Source organism: Chiloscyllium plagiosum, unplaced genomic scaffold, assembly GCF_037043375.1.
Source record: "Chiloscyllium plagiosum isolate Xiang-an unplaced genomic scaffold, Cpla_swu_hap1 HiC_scaffold_23, whole genome shotgun sequence".
NCBI lineage: Eukaryota > Metazoa > Chordata > Chondrichthyes > Orectolobiformes > Hemiscylliidae > Chiloscyllium > Chiloscyllium plagiosum.
This window is the reverse complement of record NW_028270161.1, coordinates 6,739,835-6,761,288: the sequence shown is the minus strand read 5'-3', so window position 1 is coordinate 6,761,288 and position 21,454 is coordinate 6,739,835. Positions and strand designations below refer to the sequence as shown.

Sequence of the window (21,454 nt, the reverse complement as noted above, 5' to 3'; positions counted from 1 at the left end):
TGAGCAATTTAGCGTGACCAATTCACCCGGCCTGCACATCTTTTGGATTGTGGGAGGAAACCCACACAGACACAGGGAGAAGGTGCAAACAGACAGTCGCCCGAGGCTGGGATCGAACCCGGGTCCCTGGTGCTGTGAGGCTGCAGTCCAATTCCAAACACTCCTCTGCTAGAAGACAGAGTAACCAGAGCTACATGGTCTAAGGAACAAGTGGAATGGCCTCTTTCTGCTCCTTAAATTATATGTCCCACATCCCAGAAGAATAAAATAAAATCAGCTCCAAATAATCTCAAATATATAAACCTAGCTATGGGGATTGATGCCCAAACTATTCTGAGAGTCACTAGCTGACAGTAGGTGGCAATATTTCAACTTTCCAACAACCGGATAAATGATTTTATTCAACCAGAAAAGAAAATCAGGTGAAATTATGATTCGAACTGTAGGGAAACACAGTGCTGATTGGGGACCTCTCCATTCCCTGACCTAGTGTAATCCTCTAGTGAAGTCTCCAACAATGATGTCATGTCCAGTCCATGTGTACATTTCAAAGCTGAATCCACATTCCCCAGTGTCCTTCCTCCCAATCCAACCCACCCACCCCCTTCAAAGCTAAACACCAGTAAGATCCAGGAAATGCAGCCAGGGGAGTGGCAAACACAAGATGAGAGAGTCAGGAAAGAGGGTTTGCACTGGTCTCGCCTTCTGTTTCAAAGACGTGTTATCCCACCCACTGCTTGGAAACGGAGCTCTATTGCGCACGGGCAGTTGCTTAGAAATGAGAGCTCTTTAAATCGAGAATTAATCAGTAACTCGCAAGGCAGAGGCTGGGAACCCAAAGCTCAAGGAAGGAACTTGCAGACGGCCGTCAAGATACAGCTGGCAGGCTGGAAAAGAGGATGAGATTTGAGACATTGGCGCTGGTATAATTATCCAGTGTGCTTTTCTCTCTCTCTCTCTCTGTCTGTCTGTCTGCTCCGGGAAGCGCAGGTAAATCACTGAGTGTTGCTCTGGGTCTGGGGGTTTCTTCTTTCAGTGTGTTAGTGTGGCTTCAGGTCTTTACTCTGACCTGACTGACTACAGACGGTCTGGCTAATATTATTTTGTGTCTTTCCGGGTATTTAAATATTTTTAAAATCCTATATTCAGTCTTGTTGTTTATCCTGCGTCCTTTAACCGAGAGTCATTCAGATGGAATTTAAAGTGGGATGCGATACATCTTGGGAGAGCTAACAAGGCAAGGACAAAGATATGCCGAATGCAGAAAGTACAGAGGGCACCGTGTTGCGCGTATGTATAGACCCTGGAAAGCAGCCGGACTCATAGATGAGGTGGTGAGGAAAGGACTGGGGTTCTTTGTTAGTCAAGGTATTGAATCCAAGAGCAAGGTGGGTTTGGTGGAGCTATATAGACGTTATTTAGATCACACCTGGAGTACCGTGTGCAGTTCTGGTCACACTATTAAGAAGATGTGACAGTACTGGAGAGGGTTCAGTGGAGATTTACTAGGTTGTCATGGCTGGAGCAATTCAGCTCAGAGAGAGAGAGAGACTAAAATAGGCTCCCCCTGCTTCCCTTAGAGCATGATGTGGAGGATCCAGTGTTGGACTGGGGTGAACAAAGTTAAATATCACACAATACCAGGTTATAGTCCAACAGGTTTATTTGGAAGCACTAGCTTTCAGAGCACTGTTCCTTCTTCAGGTAACTAGTGGGGCAGGATCATAAGACACTTTATTTATAGCAAATAACATGAAATTTATATGCAATTAAAATTATATATAATTAAAACTGTCAATAACAGTAATCTAGGTTTGTTCAATATATCCTTTTAATTGTATGATACTGTGATCTTTAGCTCTAAATTCTGTGTCCTATGATCCTGCCCCACTAGTTACCTGATGAAGGAGAGTGCTCTGAAAGCTAGTACTTACAAATGAAGCTGTTATGTGATTTTTAACTTCTTCCTTATAGTAAAGGAAGCAGAGGGGGCCTGATTGAGGTGTACAAAATTCTGAGAGAGCACGGACAGGGAGAAACTTTTCCCCTTTGCAGAAGGGTCAGTAACTAAGAGACACGGTTTGAAGGTAAGGATCAGGAAGAAGAAATGTTAAAGGAAGAATATTTTCATGGAGTTGGACATCTGGAAATCACTGCCTGATGATAGAGGGAGGGACTGTCAAAACATTTAAGAACCTGATTGGATGATCACGAGAAGCCCTATAGCATACTATGGACCAAGTGGTGGGAAATGGGACGAACGTAGGTGTTGAATAATTGGCATGGACGCGATGGGTCGAAGGGCCTCTTTCGATGCTTTAAAACTGGAAAACTCCACAATCCAGGGCCATAGGGAGTTACATGTATTGCTTTGCTATGTGCATCCATTTATGTTATAAATTACGTGATTAGATATATTTACACGTTAATCATCACAGATCACCACAGATTCTGTCAGTTGTAACCTTTTAATGCCGAATTGTGAAATTCCCTGTTGTGGTGAATTAATGTATTAAAATCAACAGAAAGAAAAGGTTTTCGATACAGACTAACACGACCTTAGAATGTCCAAAGTGCTTTGCAGCCAATGGAATACTTTTGAAGTTTAATTGCTGTTGTAATGTCAGAAGCAGATTTTAACAGCCAGTTCCCATAAATGGCAATAATGACCAGGTATTCAGTGTCTGTGATGTTGATTGAGGAATAGATATGGCCAGCACCACAGGGACTCATGCTTGTTATTGTATTTTGGGAACTTTTTCTCTATATCCACCTGTGAGGGTGGATAGATTTCTTTTTTTTAATTATTCTTGGGGGATGTGGTTGCAGCTTTGAAATGTCCACATGAATTGGGCATCATTGCTGGACACTTCCTTTGCAGTTTACAGAACGTGGAGCAAGGTCACAGTGGATAGCTTTCTATTCCCTTGTTCGCTTATATTCCTTTCTCTTTCCAATGCCGTCATCTTCCTCGGCATTATGGAATAAAAGTTTCACTCATATCTTTTTGAAAGATCAGTTATCGGATTGTCAGAAAGTTGAAAATCACCACTGCTGTCAGCTCCGAAGCGAAAGACAGCATCTCTGACAGTGCAGTACTTCCTCAATCCTCGCAGTGGGGTTGCATGTCGATTTTTGTGCTTGATTCCTGAAATGGGGCTTGAACCCACAACCACCTGGCTCAGTGGAAGATGTGCTACCAGCTGAGTTATGGCTAGACTTGAAATGTTAGCTTGCTCTCTCTCCATGGATGCTGCCTGACCCGTTGTGTACTCCAGCAGTTTTTATTTTCAGTACAGATTCCAACATCTGCAGTAATTTGCTCCTACAAAAGCCTTTTAGTTTGGGTAACTGGATGGTGCAATCTTTCCAGGGTCAGGGGAGTTTGTAAAGCAAAGCAGGTATGGGATTGGGTTCAATCAGAGTACCCTGTTAGTGTACCCAATATCCACAGTACCCTGTGCCATGACTGATATTGGTGTGCTGAGTTGATTATCCATCTTGCGTCATTGCAAGCTTATGTACAAGTCAATGTTAGTCTGCATTTTTCTGTCAATGCATTGTGTTGACATGCTTTACCACACATTAGGAGATCTTAATGTAACTATTGTTTTTCATATAAAGGTGAATTACATTGGTGTGCCACATCATGCTGCTTTGCCTGATTTGTTTGCGCACCATTTTAAGGCGTGTTCAGTTAACATATCTTGTCAATGTGTATTTAGCATACATTAATAATGCTTCTTATCTCTGTGAATGATTCATTCCAGATCATTCCACCCAGAGGTTTGGATGATGTAACTGCAGGGAGGGACATTATACATGGGGAGGTGGTGACAGAATGGTATTGTGACTGGCCCAGACAGGGGCTATGGGTTTGAAGTTCAATTCAAATTGATTAAATTTGAAATCTCTTTTTAAAAAAAACCTGGAATTAAAAAGCTAGTCTAATGTTGACCATGAAACCACTGCCAATTATTGTTGTAAACCCCCTCGCCCCACAGTTCACTAATACCTGTACTCCTAACCTGCTGTGGTGCTGGAACAGCACAGCCTTCTGATGAAGAGCTTATGCCCAAAACTTTGACCCTCCTGCTCCTCAGATGCTGCCTGACCAGCTGTGCTTTTCCAGCACCACCTTTTTTGACCCTGATCTCCAGCATCTGCAGCCCTCACTTCCTCCTCCTTACTTGGTCTGACCTATATGTGACTCCAGGTTGAAACTTTATTGCTGGAACAGCACAGCAGGTCAGGCAGCATCCAGGGAACAGGAGATTCGACGTTTCGGGCACAGGCCCTTCTTCAGGAACATTCCTGAAGAAGGGCCTGTGCCCGAAACGTCGAATCTCCTGTTCCCTGGATGCTGCCTGACCTGCTGTGCTGTTCCAGCAATAAAGTTTCAACTTTGATCTCCAGCATCTGCAGACCTCACTTTCTCCTCCTATATGTGACTCCAGACTCACAGTAGCTTGGTTGACTCTTATCTGCCCTCTGGGTAATTAGGAATAGGCCATAAATGCTGGCTGAGCCACCCTTATCTCATGAACTAATAGAATAAAATCTCTCCATATGCTGAACTCGGTGCAGAATCTATGTTGGGTTGTTTGGTCATGGTGCATTCCTGGTCTGCAGACAGGTAAAGCCAGCTCTGGTTTCTGCAGCTGATTGGAAATCTGTTGGAAAGTGCAGGCATCTCGCTGTGGAATGGGGGGACAGGATCAGGCTTGATTGTGAGGCAGTGATCTTCCAGCCCTCACCATCTGGATTCCTGCAAAAGAATGCTTGCTTATCTGAGTGGGTGGAGTACAGCTCCCTGAATGAAACCACTGGTTGAGTCACAGTCTTGGGTGAGAGAAAAACACAAAAGCTGCAAGCCACTGGCTGCGATACACACATCCACGTGACAAACATGGTTTACAATTGCATCAAGTGACCGTCTCCCTCCCAAGGACCTGAAGGAAAATATTTGCACGTTTAGAGGGAAAGGACAAGGGGACTGTCACCTCCACTCACTTCCCAAATCCCCAGCCTCTTTGTGCCTGATAATCACTCTGTGAACTCTCTTCTACTTCTCCATTAGAAATTACCTGGCATGGTGGCTCAGCGTCAGGGACCCAGGTTCGATTCCAGCCTCGGGTGACTATCTGTGTGAAGTTTGCACATTCTCCTGGTGTCTGCATGGGTTGCCTCCAGGTTTTCCTCCCACAGACTAAAGATGCCCAGGTTAGGTGAATTGGCCATTGTAAATTGCCTATAGTGTTCAGGGATGTGTAGGTTACATAGAACATAGAACATTACAGCACAGTACAGGCCCTTCGGCCCTCAATGTTGCGCCGCCCTGTCACACTAATCTGAAGTCCATCCCACCTACACTGTTTCATGTATGTCCATATGCCTGTCCAGTGATGACTTAAACTTGGCAAATCTACTACCGTTGCAGGCAAAGCATTCCATACCCTTACTACTCTCTGAGTAAAGAAACTACCTCTGACATCTGTCTTATACCTATCTCCCCTCACTTTTAAGTTGTGTCCTCTCGTGTTTGCCGTCCCCATACTTGGAAAAAGGCTCTCCCGGTCCACCCTATCTAACCCTCTGATTATCTTGTATGTCTCTATTAAGTCACCTCTCAACCTTCTTCTCTCTAACGAGAACAGCCTCAAGTCCCTCAGCCTTTCCTCGTAAGACCTTCCCTCCATACCAGGCAACATCCTAGTAAATCTCCTCTACACCCTTTCCAAAGCTTCCACATCCTTCTTATAATGTGGTGACCAGAACTGTACACAATACTCCAAGTGTGGCCGTACCAGTGCTTTGTACAGGTTAGCTGCATTAGTCAGAGGAAATGTAAAGTAATAGGGTGGGGGAATGGGTCTGGGTGGGTTACTGTTCAGAGGGTCGGTGTGGACTTGTTGGGCCAAATTGCCTGTTTCCACGCTATAGGGATTCAGTGATTAAATGCTGATATTCAGAGAAACAGCTGCTCACATTAATCCATTTGATTTAAAAAGACACACAGTCTTACTTTATGAAGTGGAGGAGCCAGTGTTGGACTGGGATGGACAAAGTTAAAAATCACACAACACCAGACTATGGTCCATTAGGTTTATTTGGAAGCACTAGCTTTCAAAGCACTGCATCACCTAATGAAGGAGCAGCGCTCCAAAACCTAGTGCTTCCAAATAAACCTGTTGGACTGTAACCTGGTGTTGTGTGATTTTTAACTTAGTCTTACTTTAAGCTGGGAGGATGTTCACACGCAGCGGAGACCAGTTGAGGATGGCTCTTGTGGCTGTGTGGTAATGTCTCTGCAACTGAGCCAGGAGGCCCAACTTCAAGTCCTCTCTGTTCCAGAGGTGTGTAATAACGTCCCTGAACAGGTTGGTTACGAAATATCTAGACCAGTTGTGGTGGAAGAGATTACGGAGCAGAGGTGTATAGTTGTATCAGGTAATTGTTCTGAAAAAGTTAACATTTGAGGCGCATGGAGTTTCACCCATTCTGATGAGGTCTCACAGCCTCTGGGTGGAGAAAGAATTGGAGTTTGGAATGGTCTCCTGATGGAGACACTCAGGTCTACTCTACCCCTTGTTAGTAACAGTTAATATGCCCGAGAGTTGATGTAAGCTGCACAGAGTAATTGCTATATAATTCCGGTAAAGTCGCCATAGTCTTATTAGACCCTCAGGCTGCTCTCTCATTAGAGAGAGGGAGAGAGAGAGAGAGATGGCTGGTGTTGGTTTAACCTGAGGGTCACCATGCCTCAGGGGTAGGGAGAGGTTGGGAAGGAGAGGCGTTCATGGTAACCTCAGCCGGTGTGGGAATTGAACCCACGCTGTTGGCTTCACTCAGTATTGCTAACCAAGTCCAAACTGTTATAGAATAAACTGCATCTTGTTGTGAAACACAAATGCCTCTTCTGCCAAGCTATTTTCATGGTCCTTCCTCCAGTGCAGACAAATGGCCAGTCCTGTGGGAGGACTGGTGTCAGCTCTGAACCCCACCCACCTAGCCAAAAGTACAACGAGGTATCAGCTCTGAACATCACATGGTCTTATAGCCAGGAGCAAAACCACAAAAGCAATTTGTGCTTCTATAACACCTTTAGTTTTGTTCTTTATTTTCCTTTATCGATGCGGGCTTTACTAGTCCAGCCTGCATTTATTTCGCATCCCTAATTGCCCTTGGACCACTGCAATTTGTGGACGTGGGTAGTTGTTGTTAGTAAATGACAGTGCTGTTTTATCTTTTGTTCTTGGGATATGGGCAATATTGACTCAGTCTGCTTTTATTGCCTAGTCTTAATAGCCCTGGAGAAGGTGGTGATAAGTTACTCCTCGAACCACTGCAATTTATAGGGGTCTGGGGACATTGTTCGTAAACAAAGTCAGAAATCACACAACACCAGGTTATAGTCCAAGACGTTTATTTGAAATCACAAGCTTTCATCAAGGAACAGTGCTCCGATAGCCTGTGATTTCAAATAAAAGATTTCAAACCAAATTCACCCTTAACTTTTAGGGAGGTAAAAGAAGGAACTTGTGGAAGAAACAGTTAACAAACCGATGAGTTAAATTTCTATGTTTTGGTTACATATTGCCATCCGACTGGGTTGGAACTATGTAGAGCTGGGGGAACATCAGGGCAATTCCAAACATGGCAGTAAAAAGAAATGGAGAACAGGAAAGAAACATCAGCATGATGTGAAAACGACTGCTCATTCTCAAAAGAAATAGGAGCAGGTGTAGGCCATTCAGCCCCTCAAGCCCCCTGTCATTCAAGAAGATCATGGCTGATCTGCTTCTGCGCAGAATTCCTCTCTCCTGCCAGCAATTCATAGCCACCAATTTCTCATTTTCAAAAATCTATCAAATATTTTCCAGCCTCCACAAGTCTCTGAGATAGAGAGCCCCCAGACATTCACCACACTCTGGGAGAAGAAATTATTTTGCATCCCACTTTTAAATGAGTCTCTCTTTATTCTATAACTAAGTCCCTCAGTGTGAGATTCTCCCACCATTGGGAACGTGTTTTCAATGTCAGCCGTATCAAGCTTCCTTCACGTCTTGTTTGTTTCAATAAGATCGCCCTTGATTCTTCTAAACTTAATGAATGAAGGCCTAATCTATTTAGCCATTCTTAATAATTCAACCTCTTCTCCCTCACTATCATCCAGTTAAAAAACAGTTTGGTTTGAAAGGGTATTTTTGCCAGATTTAACCCAAAACATGAACACTGTTATAATTATGTTTGCAGCAGCCCAGTGCATCTGCAAGTCTACATTAATAAGTATCATTGAGGGAGCCAGAGATTAAAAACAGAAAGCTATGTCTATTGCTGCGCAAGTAAAATGCAAAAAAATCACACAGAAGCATTTCAGCATTGTGTTCCTTTTCAAGAAGACAGTAAGGTCTGCTGATGCTGGAATCCAGAATCAATTGATGTGAAGCTGGAAGAGCACAAAGGTCAGGCAGCACCTGGATACAGCAGAGAAGCAGCACCTACCCATAGATTACTCCACCATCAGAGAAGCTACACAAGAATGTATGACAACAGAGTTTAAGAGAAAATGTACCATGATAGCTTGGAGGGGAGAGGGATACGCTGGAGTCTGATGGAGATTAGGGGGAGAATCTGAAATGACCTTTTATTAAATAAAATCCATTGGTATGAATTTAGGCAGCGCTTTGCACTCACTGCCTTGAACCCATCAGCTATCGGAGTGAGTAATGCTGACACACAGAAAAATCTCTGCACTATTGCAAACATTAATTAGAGACAAAAAAACCCTGCAGACGCTGGAATCCAATGGAGACAGGCAGGAAGCTGGTTTGCTCTGTTCTTCCAGCCTCCTGCTTGTCTACCGTGTTGCTAACATTGGAAAGAGAAAACAGGATTAGGCTCTTCATCCTTTTGGGTCTGCCCTGACATTCTAGATCAAGTGTAATCTTCTCCCCAATACCATTTTCCCACATGCTCTCCAAATCCCTGAATGTGATTACCCTCCAGGAACCTACTGATTTCTGTCTTAAATCTATTTAATGATTTAGCCTCCATAGCTTTCTCTGGTAGAGAATTCCAAAGACTGATCCTCTCAGAGTGAAGAAATTCCTCCTCATCTCAGTCTTAAAGCCATTAACTTCAAAATGTGTCTCAGAGTAACCAGTTAGAGGAAGGATCGAAATCCACCATGTCATGCCTTTTAGCAAGTTTCAATGAGATGAACTCCAATTCTTTGAAACTTTAGATAAAACAGTCCCAGTTTCCTCACATTTCCCTCAGAAGACAAACATTTGATCCCAGGGATTGATCTAGTGAATCTCTGTTGCTTTCCCTCTATGGCAAGTGTTCACTTCCATAGATAAGGAGACCAAAACTGTACACAGTACTCCAGGTGAGATCTCACTATGGCTGTACTTAACTGCAGGAATACATATTCACACAGCACAGATATAGACGTTTCGGTCCAACTCATCCATACCATGCAGACATCCCAATCTGACCTAGTCCTATTTGCCAGCACTTGACCCATATCCCTCTGAACCCTTCCTATTCATACACCCATCCAGATGCCTTTTAAATGTTGTAATTGTACCAGCCTCCACCACACCCTCTACACAAAGAAGTTGCCACTCAGGTCCATTTTAAATCTTTCCCCTCTCACCTTAAACATATGCCCTCAAGTTCTGGACTCTCCCAACCCAGGGAAAAGACCTTGTCTATTTACCCAATCCATGCCCCTCATGATTTTATAAACCACTGCAAGGTCACCCCTCAACCTCTGACACTCCAGGAAAACAGCCTCTCCCTATAGCTCAAATCCTCTAACCCTGGCAACATCCTTGTAAATCATTTCTGCACCCTCTCAATTTTAACAACATTCTTCCTATAGAGGGGCGACCAGATTTGTACACAGTATTCTAAAAGTGATCTCACTATTGTTACTCCTGTGCACAAATTCCTTTGGAGTGAATGCTGACATACAAATTGACTTTCTACTGCTGTTCCTTCCTTTGATTTTCAAAAAAAAGCCTTCACCAAAAACACTTATATTCACACAATTCCATTGAGAAAATGAGCAACCAATTTTTCCCACTCAGCAATTGCAAGTAAATTTGTTTCTTGAAGGGTTTGCTTACTCCAATTTGCTGGTCTTTATGTGTTGTTTTTAATTTGATGCCATAAATATTCTTGTCGGCATTCAGAATTATACTAAAAGTGCACCTTTTCACCCCTTACTCACCAACAGCTCTGTGTTTCTATGTGCCAAATATCTGCATAAATATAGCAAGGTCCAGGGAAATCAAACAACGAACTCTTGTCACACTATGCGGGATTATTGGAATTACCCATGATATCACCAGATCTGCTCATCGTTTGGAAGGTGACACACTATCAGACAGTAAATCAATAACAACAACAACCTGTATTTGCATTGTACCTTTTACCTTGATAAAACACTTCAAGGTGCTTCAAGTGAATATTTTACTTTGGGTTACAACACATCAAGACACATAGAATCATAGAGCTGTCCAACTCGTCCATGCCAACCAGATATTCTAAATTAATCTAGTCCCATTTGCCAGCATTTGTCCCATATCCCTCTAAACCCTTCCTATTCATATACCCATCCAGATGCCTTTTATATGTTGTAATTGTACCAGCCTCCACCACTTCCTCTGGCAGCTCATTCCAAAGACATAAGGAAATATTAGGAAAGAGATGTAGGTTTTATGAATCATCATAAAGGAGGAAGAGAGGTCTAGGAAGACTCTAAGAGGTAGGAGCAAAAAAAGGCCATTCAGCTCATCAAGTCTGCTTCACCATTCAACAAAACCATGGCTCATCTGATGATCTTCGACTCCACTTTCCTGCCTTTTCTTGATAATGCTCGATTCCCTTACTGATTAAAAATCTAACTATCTCAGCCTTGACAATTCTTAACCATCTCAATAGCTCCCCGGTAAAAAATTCCACAGATTCACCACCCTCTGAGAGAAGAAATTCCTCCTTATCTTTGTCTTAAATGGACAACCACTTTCTTTGAGATTATACCCACTCGCCCTAGCTCTCCCGCTACAAGGCCATAAAACCGTAAGATCAGAATTGTGTCATTCAGCACACTGAATCTGCTCCCCTGTTCGATTAAAGCTGGGTATGTTTCTCTACCCCATTCTCCTGCCTTCTCCCCATGACCTTTGATCCCCTTATCAATCAAGAACTTATCTACCTCTGTCTTAAATACACTCAATGACTTGGCCTCCTCAGTGCTCTGCAGCAATGAGTTCCCTAGATTCACCACCCTCTGGCTGATGAAATTCCTCCTCATCTCAGTTCGAAAGGGTCATCCCTTCATTCTGAGGCTGTGCCCTCAGGTCCTAGTCTCTGCTACTAGTGGAAACATCTTCTCCCTGTCCATACTATTCAGACCCCTCAGTATTTTGTAAGTTTCAATGAGATACTACAACCGGTGGGGGTGGAGTGTCGAATAATAAGTCTCTGCAGGTGATCGAGAGTGTCAGACAGTGTGAGTAAAGTCTCAATAGCTGAATAGCAAGCAAAGAGGTGACCTGAAATCTGAATAAATTTACTTGTATGATCTTTTGTTCTCTCTGCCTCTAAATTCTGTGTGTTCTTCTCTCTCACTACATCTGACGAAGGGGCAGTGCTCTGAAAGCTTGTGATTTCAAATAAACCTGTTGTTCTATATGCTGGTATCATGTGACTTCTGACCATGTGTTGAAGTGTCAGTTTTGATGCTTTAAACAGTTTTGATGGTGATGGTTGATGTATTAGTAAATTCACTAGAATACTCCCTGGGGAGTGTTGCCGAACAAAGAGATCTTGGAGTGCAGGTTCACAGTTCCTTGAAAGTGGAGTTGCAGGTAGATAGGATAGTGAAGAAGGCGTTTGGTATGCTTGCCTTTATCACTCAGAGCATTGAGTATAGCAGTTGGGAGGGCATGTTGCAGCTGTACAGGACATCGGTCAGGCCATTTTGGAATACTGCATTCAATTCTAGTCTCCCTGATATAGGAAAGATGCTGTTAAACTTGAAAGGGTTCAGAAAAGATTTATAAGGATGTTGCCAGGGTTGGAGAGTTTGAACTATAGGGAAAGGCTGAATAGGATCGGGCTATTTTTCGCTAGAGTGTCAAGAGGCTGAGGGGTAACCGTATAAAAGTTTAGCGGGCATGGATTTGAATAGTAAGGTCTTTTCCCCAGAGTATGCAAGTCCAAGATAAGAGGGCATGGGTTCAAGGCGAGAGGAGAAAGACTTAAAAGGGATTAAAGGGGTAACTTTTTCACACAGATGGTGGTATGTGTATGGAATGAGCTGACAGAGGAAGTGGTGGAGGCTGGTACAATTACAACATTTAAAAAGGCATCTCGATGGGTATATGAATAGGAAGGGTTTAGAGAGATGTGGGCCAAGTGCTGGAAAACGGGACTAGATTAATTTAGGATATCTGATTGGCGTGAACAAGTTAGCCATAAGGGTCTGTCGCCATGCTATACATCTCACTGACTCTATCTTCTTCCAAATAAGGGTGGCTGTGTTTGTTTACATTCCGAGAAAAGTACAGGCTACCAGTTTTAATTTATTCATCTGAACCATACCAGCTACAACATTCAGATCTCGCAGTAATGCATTGAGGTGTCAGTGTAATATATCTCGTCTGTTCTGGATCAGGGTGCGATCAAAGAAATTCAAGCCAATTATGTCAAAAATATTTTTGTTCCATTACCTTATAATTTAGATCCCCCTGCACTGCATATGATCAGAGAGCTGAAAAGATAATAACCTTTTAATGTCTCAAAAAAGCAGAGATTGTAGCTATTTTTCTCTCTCTTTCCCCTCCCCCGCAGCTTCTTGGGGAATCACTTTTTTCCACATTCCATTCCCTCTCACACTTGGGAATCAAAAATAAACCTGGTATTTAGGAGCTGTGCATAGACGTAATTGAAATGTATACAATTATGAGGGATCTGGACTTCTTTGGCAATTTATTTCACTACTTAGAAGGAAGTTAATAACCAGGAGGCATGGATTAGAAGTAAAAACTAAAGTTGCCCTGGCCCCAGAGGACAGCTCTGCCATTAGACAGAGCGAGAGAGAGAATGATTGGTGGTGGTTTAACCTGAGGATCACCACACCTCAGGCAAGCATAGAGTTATAGAGCTGTACAGCACGGAAGCAGACCCTTCGGTCCAACTCATCCATGTTGACCAGATATCCTAAAGTAATCTAGCCCCATTTGTCAGCATTTGGCCCCTATCCTTCCAAACCCTTCCCATTCATATACCCATTCAGAAGACTTTTATATTTGTAATTGTACCAGCCTCCACCACTTCGTCTGGCGGCTCATTCCATACACACACCACCCTCTCTGTGAAAATTAGATAAGATTAGATTACTTACAGTGTGGAAACAGGCCCTTCGGCCCAACAAATCCACACCGACCCGCCGAAGTGCAACCCACCCAGACCCATTCCCCTACATTTTACTCCTTCACCTAACACTACGGGCAATTTAGCATGGCCAGTTCACCTAACCTGCACATCTTTGAACTGTGGGAGGAAACCAGAGCAAACCCACACAGAATGTGAGAATGTGCAAACTCCACACAGAGAGTCACCTGAGGCGGGAATTGAACCCGGGTCTCTGGCGCTGTGAGGCAGCAGTGCTAACCACTGTGCCACTGTGCCACCATGCTGCCCACAAATGTTGCCTCTCAGGTCCCTTTTAAATCTTTCCCCTCTCGCCTTAAACCTATACCCTCTAGTTCTGGACTCCTCCACCCCAGGGAATAGACTTTGTCTATTTACTCTATCCATGCCCCCCATGATTTCCTAAATCTCTAAGGTCACCCCTCAGACTCCGCGCTCCAGGGAAAACAGCCCCAGCCTATTTAGGTTGAGAGGATGGGACCTTAATGATAGCCTCAGCTGGTGTGGGAATTGAACCCTTGTTGTTGGTATCACTCCATGTTGCAAACCAGCCATCCAAGCTCTCTGGCTTTCCATCCTTCCCCTGTAATAATAATGAATTCTTTATTTACGATTAAATATTTCACAGTGGAATATATGGAGCTGCCGTGTTTATAAGGTCACTTTCTACAGTTCCCTAAAATCTATTCAATGGGGCAACTGAACCTGATAGAAACATGAAGGGAATCAAAGGTCGTGGAAAAAGTGGCGTTGAGGATTACCAGATCAACAACAATCTCATTGAATGGCTAGAGCAGGCTTGATGGGCCAAATGGCCTTGTAGTGCTCTTATGTCTTATGGACCTCCACTTCTTTTGCAATCACAAATCAAGTAAAATACTGAGAGAGTGTGGGAGTCGTGTGCTAGGCCAAACCTGTTGAAGCCAGTGAGTGCTTCAATTAGATAGGGAATGGTAAAGCCACCACAATCTCACACTCCCATCAGACAGACATCAACTGGTAGGACCTTAAAGGGAACCTCAGTTGATGCCGGAATTGAATCGGTGTTGTTGGCATCACTCTATATCACCAACCAGCCAGCCTGCCAACTGAGCTAACCAACCCCCTACACTTCAATTGGAAAAGGAAACTTAGATGTAAAGGCACCTTAGATGCCTTTAAGCAATTAAATGTGTTTTATTTGATTGACTGAAAGAGAGTTGAATAATGTAATAGAATCTGGATCAGTGGTGCTGGAAGAACACAGCAGTTCAGGCAGCATCCGAGGAGCAGTAAAATCGACGTTTCGGGCAAAAGCCCTTCATCAGGAATAAAGGCAGAGAGCCTGAAGCGTGGAGAGATAAGCTAGAGGAGGGTGGGGTGGAGAAAGTAGCATAGAATACAATAGGCGAGTGGGGGAGGAGGTGAAGGTGATAGGTCGGGGGCAGGGGGAGGATGGAGTGGATGGGTGGAAAAGAAGATAGGCAGGTAGGACAAGTCATGGGGACAGTGCTGAGATGGAAGTCCACCACAGAACACACCAAATGGCCTCCTTCTTTAGAGACCGCAATTTCCTTTCCCATGTGGTTAAAGATGCCCTCCAATGCATCTCATCCACATCCTGCACCTCCGCCCTCAGACCCCACCCCTCCAACCATAACAAGGACAGAACGCCCCTGGTGCTCACCTTCCACCCTACCAACCTTCGCATAAACCAAATCATCCACCGACATTTCCGCCACTTCCAAAAAGACCCCACCACCAGGGATATGTTTCCCTCCCCACCCTTTTCCGCCTTCCGCAAAGACTGTTCCCTCCGTGACTACCTGGTCAGGTCCACGCCCCCCTACAACCCACCCTCCCATCCTGGCACCTTCCCCTGCCACCGCAAGAACTGCAAAACCTGTGCCCACACCACCTCCCTCACCTCCATCCAAGGCCCTAAAGGAGCCTTCCACATCCATCAAAGTTTTACCTGCACATCCACTAATATCATTTATTGTACCCGTTGCTCCTGATGCGGTCTCCTCTACATTGGGGAGACTGGATGCCTCCTAGCAGAGCGCTTTAGGGAACATCTCCGAGACACCCGCACCAATCAACCAAACCGCCCCGTGGCCCAACATTTCAACTCCCCCTCTCACTCTGCCGAGGATATGGAGGTCCTGGGCCTCCTTCACCGCCGCTCCCTCACCACCAGACGCCTGGATGAAGAACGCCTCATCTTCCGCTTCGGAACACTTCAACCCCAGGACATCAATGTGGACTTCAACAGCTTCCTCATTTCCCCTTCTCCCACCTCATCCTAGTTCCAAACTTCCAGCTCAGCACTGTCCCCATGACTTGTCATACCTGCCTATCTTCTTTTCCACCTATTCACTCCACCCTACCCCCGCCTCCAACCTATCACCTTCATCCTCTTCCCCCACTCACTTATTGTACTATATGCTACTTTCTCCCCACCCCCACCCCCACCCTCCTCTAGCTTATCTCTCCACACTTCAGGCTCTCTGTCTTTATTCCTGATGAAGGGCTTTTGTCCGAAACGTTGATTTTACTGCTCCTCGGAAGCTGCCTGAACTGCTGTGCTCTTCCAGCACCACTAATCCAGAATCTGGTTTCCAGCATCTGCAGTCATTGTTTTTACCTAATGCAATAGATTCCCTGCAGTGTGGAAACAGGCCATTCAGCCCATTGCGTCCACACTGACCCTCCAATGAGCATCCCACTCAGACCAGCCCTGCTATCTTAGCCCTGTAACCCTGCATTTCCCATGGCTAATCCATCTAGCCTGCACACTATGGACAATTTTGCATGGCCAATCCACCTGAACCCGTATGTGTTTGGACTGTGGGGTGAAACCACAGCACCCAGATGAAACCCATGCAGACACGGGGAGAATGTGCAAACTCCATACAGAGGGTTACCCAAGGCTGGAACCAAATCTGGATCCCTCGTGCTGTGAGGCAGCAGTGCTAACCACTGAGCTACCGTGTGCTCTCTCTGCTACTATTGTGGTGCTGTAGTCTTTCTAGATATACTGCTATGTTTGCTCAAATCTTTTTAGTGTGGCTTGGTGGGGGAGGGAGGGAGGGAGAGATAAAGCATTAAAGAAATTGGAGTCGTGTTACCAGCAAGGATCAAATTAATTTAGAACTGTTCTCAAAATCAAACGGCTTTTGTGCGATAAATCTGGAGTGAATAGAAATGTTTGCCCAGTGCTGCAGCAGTTGATCAAAGATGATTAACAACCTCTTTCATTTTGCTGTATATTCAGTCTACCAACAGTAACCTGAAACTTGCTTTCAGAAGCCAGTAATACCAGTTAGTGGAGCAATGGTAAATGTTTGTGATAGCTTTTTATCTGAGGTGAAGGTAGCTTTGTTTGCCTTTAACAAAAAAAAGCCTTAACCCTTCATGGATCAAAGCAGGTTTCTGACCCAGCTGTTGCTCTCTTGCTTATTTAAGGGCATTTATCCAGGAGGCGCATGCCAAGTAGAACTTTAAAGTGTGTTTACAATGTGACTGAATGGCCATTTAAAATGGTACAATGGAGCGAAGGAGACAGGATAATCCTGAAATAAATCAGAAGAGATATGCACCTGCTGCCAGTTCTGTGTGCGAGTCAGCTCTGATGACAAGTTGTATTTGGTTTGAATGCACATTATTGTCTTTCATGCTCGTGCCTGTGGGGACAGGTGACCTGTCCCACCCCAACAGGTTCCAACAGATTGCAGGTTGTGTAGAAATAATTTGAGCTTGCATTTGGTGGAAAATTCCAGTTCAGACATGCTTTTCGCTGTTCAATTCGATGATATGCCAGTGACCTCTAAATATGATTGTCCCCATACGACATAAAGGTGTGTGGACTCGTACACTCTGTGGAATGCAAATGAACAGTGGCTGTGTTAGTGGAAACAGAGGGGACCAATTTGCAGGTTCATCTCAGCCCTACATTTGCTCTTGTGATTCCAGCATCAATCATGTCCAGTGGTCCCTCCCAGCACTCACCACGCCATCGTCCACAGGTTTGAGGAAGGGAAGAAACTGGTTGTTCTCCAGAAGAATGTCAAAACCCCATGAGTTTATTAAAACTGCATCCCTTAAACCCAACAATACATTCAGAATCAAAAACATAAATTGCTGGAAAAGCTCAGCAGGTCTAGCAGCATCTGTGGAGAGAGATCAGAGTCAATGCTTTGAGTCCAGCGAACCTTCCTCAGGAACGTTAACTCTGATTTCTCTCCACAGAAGCTGCCAGACCTGCTGAGCTTTTGTTCTGTTTTGGTTTCTGATTTACAGCATTTGCAATTCTTTCAGAATATATTTAGAACCTCACATTTTGGAGACTGTGACTTTCTAATGCACTGAGGAATAGCATTTTTCTTGTTTCTGTTTATTCTCATGATGTGGCCATTACAAGCTTGGTCAACACTTATTGCAAATCCTTAACTGCGCTTGAAGGCAGCTCATTACTAGCATCCTTGGCAGTGTAGGGACACCCAAAATGCCCTTAAGCAGGGAGCTCCAGGATTTTGACCCAGCGACATGTTTCCAAGTCAGGATGGTGAGTGGCTTGGGAGGGATCTTGCAGGGGATGATGTTCCCATGTATCTGTTGCCCTTGTCCATCTAGATGGAAGTAGTCGTGGGTTTGGAAGTTGGTGTCTAAGGAGCCTTGGTGTATTTCTGTAGTGCATCCTTATCAATGGTACTCACTGCTGCTACTGAGTGTCAGTGATGGAGGGAGTGACTATTAATTAAATAAATAAAGATGTAAGGAATAATAGGATGAACCATTGTGGGGGGGAGGTGACGTTGGTGGGATGAGGCTTATATAGGGCATGGACAATGTGGTGTATGTTAGTCGGAACAGACCGTTTGTTTGCGGATTATAATTTCTATGCAATTCGACTTGCTGCTATAAGAACTTCAGAGGCCATGCTATTGTGAGAAATAATCAACTCACTGAATTCTACTCGGGAGCTCGGATGGATTGATCATCATTGAGGATTTCTTCCAGTTTTTGCATGTGTTCCTTCTTGAATCTGTGGAAAATTTCCACAGCTGTTCATTCCATTTGGAGTTCATGAGACCAGCAATTTTGTTTGAGGGTTGATAGACTGTCAAAGAATAAATGTTTCACGATAACAACATTGGGATCTTGCAGCCTTCTGTGCTGACAGATACTGTTTGCTAGCAGCACCCTGTTGAGAACATGCATACTGTCAATGATACCTGGTTGTGAGGGAGCAGTTGAAAAGTGTGGCGCTGGCAAAGCACAACAGGTCACTCAGTATCCGAGGAGCAGGAGAGTCAACATTTCGGGCATAAGCTCTTCATGAGGAAAACCAGCCACATCTTCAAATCCCTGAGCTCTTACACATTAATTGTTTAGATCCACCTGATGAAGGAGCGGGGTTCCGAAAGCTAGTGCTTCCAAATAAATCTGTTGGACTGTAACCTGGTGTTGTGTGATTTTTAATTTTGTCCACCCCAGTCCAACAACAGTACCTCCAAGTCATGACTGTTTAGATCATCTGAGATCATGTAATGGGAGTGCTGATGACCTATTTAATGCAATGGTGTACTTCAGATTGGGAGATACAGTGAGTGTTCCCTCAAAAGGCCAAGCAACAAAGAAATTAAAAGCTGCAATCAATTTTGAGAGGTATTGACATAGAAACATAGAAGATAGGAGCAGGGCGAGGCCATTCGGCCCTTTGAGCCTGCTCTGCCAATTATCAAGGTCATGGCTGATCGTCCAACTCAATAGCCTAATCCTGCTTTCTCCCCATAACCTTTGATCCCATTTGCCCCGAGTGCTGTATCTAGCCACCTCTTGAACACATTCATTGTTTTGACATCACCTACTTCCTGTGGTAGTGAATTCCACAGGGACACCACTCTTGTCAAATCTTGACTCCCTGGTCCAACAGGTTTCTGCCTGCTCTGCAGAAGTGTAAGATCCTTAATTCTCTCAAGCTATAAAGGCTGACATTTCTGAGGGGCAATCCTGGATTATGTGGGATCAGCCAATGGCCTAGCCAGAGGCTGGGGTGTTACAAATAGCTTTCACATCTCCAGCGCTGGGCAGAAGAAAATATCAACTAATTTTCCACTTAGGATTTGGGAATGTTGCTGAACAAAGAGACCTTGGAGTGCATGCTCACAGTTCCTTGAAAGTGGAGTCGCAGGTAAACAGGATAGTGAAGGAGGCGTTTGGTATGCTTGCCTTTATTAGTCAGTGCATAGAGTATAGGAGTTGGGAGGTCATGTTGTAGCTATTCAGGACATTGATGAGGCCACTTTTGCATTACTGCGTGCATTTCTAGTCTCCCTGCTATAGGAAGGATGTTGTAAAACTTGAAAGGGTTCAGAAAAGATTTACAAGGATGTTGTCGGGGTTGGAGGATTTGAGTTATAGGGAGAGGCTGAACAGGCTGGGTCTGTTTTCCCTGGAGCGTCGGAGGCTGAGGGGTGACATTATAGAGGTTTATAAAATCATGAGGGGCATGGATAGGATAAATAGACAAGGTCTTTTCCCTGGGGTGGGGGTGTCCAGAACTGAGGGCATGGGTTTAGGATGAGAGGGGAAAGATATGAAAGAGACCTAAGGGGCAACATTTTCACACAGAGTATGGTGCATGTATGGAATGAGCTGCCAGAGGAAGTGATGGAGGCTGGTACAACTACAACATTTAAAAGGCATCTTGATGGGTGTATGAATAGGAAGGGTTTAGAGGGATATGGGCGAAGTGGCTGGCAAATGGGACTAGATTAATTTAGGATATCTGATTGGCATGGATGGGTTGGACCGAAGGATCAATTTCTGTTCTGTGTGACTCGATATCTCTATCGCTGATGAGAGAGTAGGACTATAATAATTTTAGTTAGGGCATGGAGGTGTGGTAGAGGCATTCAAGAGGGTGTTAGATGATTATTTTGATAATGCAGGGATAGAGGGAAAAGGCAGGCAGCTGACAGTAGGAAATAGAATCAGCGCAGTTACGATGGGCTGAATGGCATCATTCTGCAGTATAAGGATTCTGTGATTTTCCCAAACTTCCCGAGAAACACTACAGCTGCTCAGCAAAGTGTGGGTAAGATGCAGGAGATTAATTGTATCTCCGCAAAATGCAACGTTACTGACAGATGTGGAACAGGGTCAGAATATTATACTTATCCATCTCAATTACAAGTCGCTATGCTATAACGCACATATCATTAACACAAATTCTCTGTCGCAAATTGAGGACACTGTTTATAAAGCACGAACTTTTAAAATGTGTGTTGGCTGTAATACGATTACAGCACCAATACTTTAAACACTGTCTCTGAAGCGCAATTTTTCTATAACATGGAGTCACACAAGAATGCATTATCAAAGAACTACCGGTAATTATAATTTTGATCAATTTCATTTGCCTACATAACAACAATCTGGGATAGTTCCATTTTGTATGTGAATTGTTTTGTTACGTTGCTGGATAAAAGTCTAAATCTTTTATAGGTCATTCCTTCCTCACTGTAACCTTGCTAAAAAGTTCACTGGTTATTAGATTCCTTCCAAAGGACCTTTATGACCTGATTGCTATTGTTCTTGCATCATTTTTGCATCTTTGAGGTTCCTCAGTTCAGCTTCACTGCACAAATAAATATTTTCTGGAGAGTTACAGTGATGTCTGTCGAAGGAGTTTTTGTTTGTGTTGAACTGCTTTACTGCCTAATTGCTGCTATAGATCGTCAGATCCCTGAGTTGTGGACTAACAGCTGAAATTTCTCATCCCGAGAACTTACTGGGGAGTATGTGGATGTAACACTGGGGAATTTTCCCCACACCAACAGCAGCTGAGATCAGGTGCTTGCTGTACACTAATTGGCTACTGCATTCCAACAACAACTGTGTTTAAGTACAGACAGTTCTGCTATAACGCTGCAGTTCCATTCTCATACAACCCCATGTTATAAGAATATCATGTCATAGCAGCACCATTTAAACTAATGGGGATGGAATTACGTTA

General features: G+C 44.1%; 1 protein-coding gene across 2 annotated transcripts in view; it reads left to right on the top strand.

The window, feature by feature from the left end:
• The first annotated feature begins 695 nt into the window (after positions 1-695).
• The window catches only part of LOC122561857 (proline and serine-rich protein 2-like), a 65,169-nt gene continuing 44,410 nt past the window's right edge, over positions 696-21,454 (top strand). The window contains exon 1 of one of the 2 annotated variants that reach the window (XM_087999349.1): positions 696-990. The gene's annotated coding sequence lies outside the window, so the exon portion shown is untranslated. The remainder of the gene's footprint in view (positions 991-21,454) is intronic. The other variant, XM_043714144.2, reaches the window with a different exon arrangement.